Raw genomic sequence first — 6,718 nt, 5'->3', positions numbered from 1 at the left:
AGGTTCATACGTCATTTGTTCCCTTTGGATCCTGGAGCCCATGTGCACCATTGATTTGGAATCAGATCTCTCCAACTGCCGTACGTGGTTCCTCCATATATACCAACCCGGTTAAAGCGCCGGATATTCGCTATTCGTCCTCTCACTTTCGTAAACAACACCAGTGGCGCGAGAATGAAGTGAGTAGGACTTTCCTGGCAGTGATTGTATGCACGTGACCATGTGAGAGCATTTCGAAAGGGAGAACTGACTCTCCCCACCCTCGACTGTATCAGGGCATTTGGAAATCATTCAACCTTTACAAATGTCAAGTTATTGACTTTTATATTATCCGTATACTTGTTATCATGTCTTCATTGTGACCCTATTTTTGTGTTTCATTTACTCACAATTTCATTAATCTAATTAAAAATGTAACCATGTATATTTTGCAGAAATTAATTTTTTTATTATTGCAATATATGCAAATAAAATTAATCTTTAAACTTAGTTCGATAAATTAAGTAGAATTTCTGTGTGAAAACAGACACTGATAAGTATAGACCGAAACAAATTTACAAAAATAAAGTTTATTCGAGTGGAATTCAGGATGTTGACCTTAGTTTCAGTTGACCATTTCACTTAATTAAGTAGTTTGCAATGAAAATGTTTGCATAAGTACTTTGTGATTGTGATATGATAATTTTTTAGAAATAGAGGATATACATGGGTGATGACTTTGAAGCATTTCTTCTGAATGTTGGAACCACTGAGTAAACAGTGATGAAGTTAGATTTGAGGTGCTAAGTAAGGATAGAAAGCAGATCGATGAGATAGTGAACCTTCGTAGACTAAAGTGATTAAGAGACGCATTAAATATGGTCAACACGTACACACTATAACAATCTAAACGCCAAAGTCGTAATGGACAACACCGACTGTTAAGAAATCTGGAGAAGGCATGGACTAGGAGAAAGGAACGAGAATGGTGACAGATTTTCAAATTTAGTTGCCTTCGGAAAATTGTTATGGTTGACACAATATTTCCGAAAAATGCATATGCAGAACTACATGAGTCCCACCGGATCACACCACAAAGAACCAGATAGATCATATCTGTATCAACAAAAAATTCCGAAGGACGATGGAATATGTGAGAACCAAGAGAGGAGATGACATAACTACAGATTACCACCTGGTTGTGGCCAAAATGAAACTGAAGCTAAAAAACATAGGACAACTGGGGAAACAGCACTACAAAGGTTCAACACAGCCATCCTTCATGATACTAACAAACTCAACCAATTCAAGATAATACTCAACAAAAAATTCCAAGCCTTACAGGATCTACTGGAAGATAAAACTACCATGAAGGGCAATGAGACTTTTATCAAAGAAGGCTGTCTACTCTCCCCCTTCCTCTTTCTTCTGGTGGTCGACTGGACTATGAAAACCTCAACATCTGAGGGGAAGCACGGAATACAATGAACATCTCAGAATCAATTAGACAATTTGGAATTCGCAGATGACCTGGCCATTCTATCCCATACACATGAACAGATGCAGATGAAGACAACTAATGTAGCAGCAGCCTCTGCATTGATAGGCCTCAACATACACAAAGGAAAAAGGATGATCCTCAAATACAACAAGGAGAACACCAACCTAATCACAATTGATGAAGAAACTCTGGAAGAGTTTGACAGTTTCACGTATCTGGATAGCGTCAGTGATGAACAAGGAGGAGAGAATGCAGACGTAAAGACGAGGATTGGCAAAGCAAGGACTGCATTCCTACAATTGAAGAACATATGGGACTCAAAACAAGTCTCAACTAATTTCAAAGTGAGGATCTTCAAGACAGTTAGTCCTACTGTACGGAGCTGAAACGTGGAGAACTACTACAGCCATCATCAACAAGGTGCAAGTATTTATAAATGGATGTCTACGCAAAATACTCAACGTTTACTGGCCGGATACTATCAGCGACAGTGTTTTGTAGGAGAGGGTAAATCAGCTTCCAAATGAAGAGAAAATTAGGAAAAGACGATCGAGGTAGGTAGGACATACATTAAGGAAATCATCAACCTAAATCACGATGCAAGCGTTAACTTCGAATCGTGAAGGGAAACTGAAAAGAGGAAGGCTGAAGAACACAGTGCGTCGGGAATCGGAATCAGACATGAAAAGAATGAATAGAAACTGGAAAGGATGGAGAATGCTGGTGGATGGCATATGTTCCCCTACGAGGGAAACAGTTGTAAATAAGTAAGTAAATAAGTATTACTGGTAAATTGATTCTTTTTCTTCTAGAATTATATAGTCTATCCCTAATCTTTCATATTAGCACTAACATTTGTCTTGAAAACTTTATCCCGCTGTGCTGATATAGTGCAGCAACGTGAAGTGATGAACATGTGTCACCGTTACCGTCAGTTTTTTTTATAAAATTCAGATTGTGGAACAAAAACTTTAGACCATCTGATTTCATCCTAGTTATATATATATATATATATATATATATAGTCTGGTTTGAGGAAAGATTGATCACCTGAGTGTTTCATTAGCAATCTAGAAAAAAATTGGCAGTATCAACGTCTTTATAACTGAATATCAGAACAAAAACAATCTATCATAAGTATCTGTATTCTAGTTAGGAAACTTAAAGTGAGATGATACCGTTTTTTTTTGTATTTTTTATAAATAGTAAACCAATTATGATTAAACTCTCATTACTATAACCATTTCATCATAGTTGTCAGGCGAAAATGTCATTTTTTGAAATCTGGAAAAATATTCTCTGACATGTGAATTATTCTGTGTCATATTAATCATTATTAATCAAATTTTGTATAAACTATATGGTGAAATTAATGGAGAAAAACAAAAAAAAACTTCAGCTACTTAATTATGATGATCAATTTCACATTAATTATTTCCACTGAATCACATAGAACACATGCTATTAGACTTGAAAATCACGCGTTCGACAATGATTGTAGTCATGGGAGAGCACTACTGATGGAGATGTAAACTCATGTGAAACATTTGTTGAATGCGACATAATATTTAATGATATTCTAGTGTATTCCACCCTGTGATTTTAACAATGTTCATATGTAATGGGATAAGTTCAAGCAATTCAGTCTATACACTTAACTTAATTATAAATGAACAGTTTGTTTAAACATATTTCACCAAATATTATCTAAGCAAAAAAAAAGAGATCAATGCAATTCACAGTTTAACATGGAAATTTATTAATGTTATTAGTATTGTTTTATACACAGTGAATAATTTCGTATTCTGTTTGAAGGTGTGGAGATAGTTGAATTTCATTGAAATCATGAACCAATCAATGTCAAAACCTGGAATCAAAGGACAGTCTTTTCGTCCTAGCATGGGACTTCTTAGCAATGCACATCCACGATCCCACACATGGAATTCGGACCCAAGATCTAAGGTCTCGCACGCAAACGCTTAGTCTTCATACCACTAAGTCGGCATCCAACGATGTTAACTCCAACCAATGCATGATATCGCGCGACCATTTTTCATTGTCTTCGGTCGGTAACTACCTCACACCCGACACGGTTGTACTACCCTGGTCAGGGTAATTATTTTGATAATAAATTAACTACCACATCATGATATTGATATTGATCAATCGCACCTGATATTCTTGTTTTGTTTCTTTGTACTATTTAAACTTAGGTTAATTTTAACTTGGTTATTTATTCTCTGAAGAAGTGACCTACACTCAGTCACGAGACATCAGAAAATCTAACTTTTCAACTCATTGGAATATTACAAATACATTATTTATAACAATCTACTTAATGATTATAAGCAAAGATTGATAGTGGAATCCAGGACGCGCGTTTCGTTTTATTTGGGACTCGTCAGCTGGGTGTACCTGCATCTCGAAGTTGATGTTCACTCTGGGACTCGAACCCAGTACCTTTCGCTTCAAACACCATCGCGTTATCCACTCAGCTACTGAGTCCTGATAGCCACTTGCTTGTGAACAATTTATTTAAAATTATCAAGTCAATCCTTGATAATGATACCTACTAATAATCATATGTATATCAAATTATTAATTAGTCCAATTTCTCATATTCTCAACTTATTCACATAAATGAATGATATATGTATAAATAAGTGAATAAATGTTATAACACATTTAAAAAATGATTGAAATTTAACTAAAAGTTATAGATTATGATTTTATTGTTTATTTTTTTCACAATAAACAGAACTAAACATGGAATGATTGATAGCCAACACTAAACATTATACTACTGATATTAATGGTAGAAGAGTAGTGGCAGTAATAGTGATATTTGAAAAAAATAGTAATGTCAACAATGGTAATACATTTAGTTCATCCATCTACTTATGTAAATGGTGAATTGATTAGTCCATATCATTTAATAAACAAGTTAGTATTTATATATAGTTGAAATCATGAGTCAATTGAAGTTAGACCACTATGGAAAACCTGGAAGCACTGGACGGCCGTTTCGTCCTATCATGGGACTCCTCAGTCCCAAGTAAAATGAGTTCATGGACTTGTATTATATCTTAATGTATACCATACAATAGTATTCCCAACTTAATTTTACGCTAGCAAACATGTCACTTCAGAGTAGGCAGTGGTTAGACGTGCATAAATCCTTGTCTCAGCCAAATTATATAATGTAGTCAGAAAGGGTTTTGTGGAGATTCAGTATGAGTCAATTGAAGCTAGACCACCAAGGAAAACCTGGAAGCACTGGACGGCCGTTTCGTCTTAGTACGCTTCAATTGACTCACGCTTTCAACTGTGAAAATACTAAATCTCCACAAAACCCCTTCTGATTATAATCATATGCTCACTAGTGACTGACTTCGTGAAGTAAATCCAGGAGTTCTAGTGAGAAGCAGTGACCAGTGAAGTTCAAACCAAGTCTGTTGTGAGATAGCAAATCATTGAAGACAATTAGTAAACGGTTGCTCAACTTCATGGATTGGTTAGAGTTAGACATAAACACCATCGGATGCCGGCTCAGTCGTCTAATGGTTAAGCGCTTGTGCGCGAGACTGATAGGTCCTCGGTTCGAATCTCGCGAGGCGAGGTCGTGGATGTGCACCACTGAGGAGTCTCACAGTAGGACGAAACGGCCGTCCAGTGCTTCCAGGTTTTCCTTGGTGGTCTAGCTTGAATTGACTCACGCTTGCAACTATATAATGCAGGTTTGTTGGCTTGTTATCCAACGCACCGTACATAATAAACGAAAAATGATTTAAAAATTTAAAGAAAAACCCAATATCAATCTATTGTGTAAATGAAGTTAATAAAAAGATATAGTAGAAAAGAGGTCATAAATATAATATTTGTGAACATATGTTGGGACATGTGTAACTCTCAGGACAACTATTATTTATAATCTTATTTTAAGGTCATTCATGATCACTACAAACTAACATATTCATCTATATGTATACATGAAAAACAAATAGAGTAATCTAAAGAATAGAAAAGAAAACAAAAAAATGAACAGTTAAACAACAATTCTATTACTATTACAATCATATAGCGCTAATGCCTGTATAATACGTTTAGTTTTAATCTGAAGGTTAATTAAGAAGAGATATGATAACCAAATAAAGTATCTAAGATAAAAAGAGATATAGTTTTGGAAAAATTCCTAAAAATAAGTTTTCCAAAGTCAACGAACTACCAAAACTAAAGAGAATTTTTTCAGTATGTTCTTTTAGTCAGATTAAATCTAAAACCACTTAAATGAGGTAAGTTGGTGTGGTTATGTGTACTTCTGCCTCTCTATAACGTATATATAATCTAATTCATGTTAAAAACATCAATAAATTAATAAACATATATCGTTTAGTTTTTTAACTTCAGTTTCGCGGTTGTAGGATGAAGTCGTAGCCACATCGAGTGTTAGACAAGTACCCACCAATTATACTGGAGGATGGGTTGCGTAGTATGATGGGTTGAATGAAGTTAGAAATATAAACTATTGGCCACTAACATAGTGATCTGCGGATTGAGTGCTCTCCTAAAGACCTGAAAGTCTGTAGTTCAGTCCCTAATGGCATCCTTTCTGTGCACTGCCGAAGTGTTCCATATTAGGACTAATGAGATATCCAGTAATCTTTGATTTCCAGTGATTGTATTTCTGAAGTCAACGCACAATACAAACCAGTTTTAAAAGCACTATTATACAACTATCATCCATTGCTGTCGATACAATTTGTAAGGTCAAAAACCAATGGTCATGGTTTCTTATTAGAACCTAGGAAATTATGCTATTCTCCAGTGAGAACATATTCTATTATAGTCTATTACTAGGGAAATAAATAGCAGGCTTTCCATAGTGGTCTAGCTTCAACTGATTCATGATGTCAACTATTAAAATAAATTTTTGTTTGTTTGCAGCATGCAGCATGATTTTATCATACGAATTTACAATGGATTGAAACCTAACCAACTATAGCATGAAAGTTTGGTAAAAAAAAGTTAAATTTTGACTACGCTCAATTTACTTTTGTCTGGTAAATTGCACATATTGTAAAAGGACTACAGTAAGTTGTCTACATTCCAAACCCACTTTGTTTAAAAAAAGACGACAATATATATGGTTAGTTGAAACACGAATTTGTTTATTTTAATTAATATGAGTTAACTGAAGAGCAGACTTTGAAAGGTAATTAGTTGCCAATGCTGAATATA

General features: G+C 35.0%; 1 non-coding gene across 1 annotated transcript; it reads right to left on the bottom strand.

Moving 5' to 3' along the window:
• Window positions 1-3,915: 3,915 nt before the first annotated feature.
• Smp_tRNA_01624_Gln_TTG.1.1 lies at window positions 3,916-3,982 on the bottom strand. The gene has a single exon. It is a non-coding gene (tRNA).
• Between the last annotated feature and the right edge of the window lie 2,736 nt (window positions 3,983-6,718).

Source organism: Schistosoma mansoni, chromosome 2 (assembly GCF_000237925.1).
Source record: "Schistosoma mansoni strain Puerto Rico chromosome 2, complete genome".
NCBI lineage: Eukaryota > Metazoa > Platyhelminthes > Trematoda > Strigeidida > Schistosomatidae > Schistosoma > Schistosoma mansoni.
This window is presented reverse-complemented; position numbering and strand designations above follow the sequence as displayed.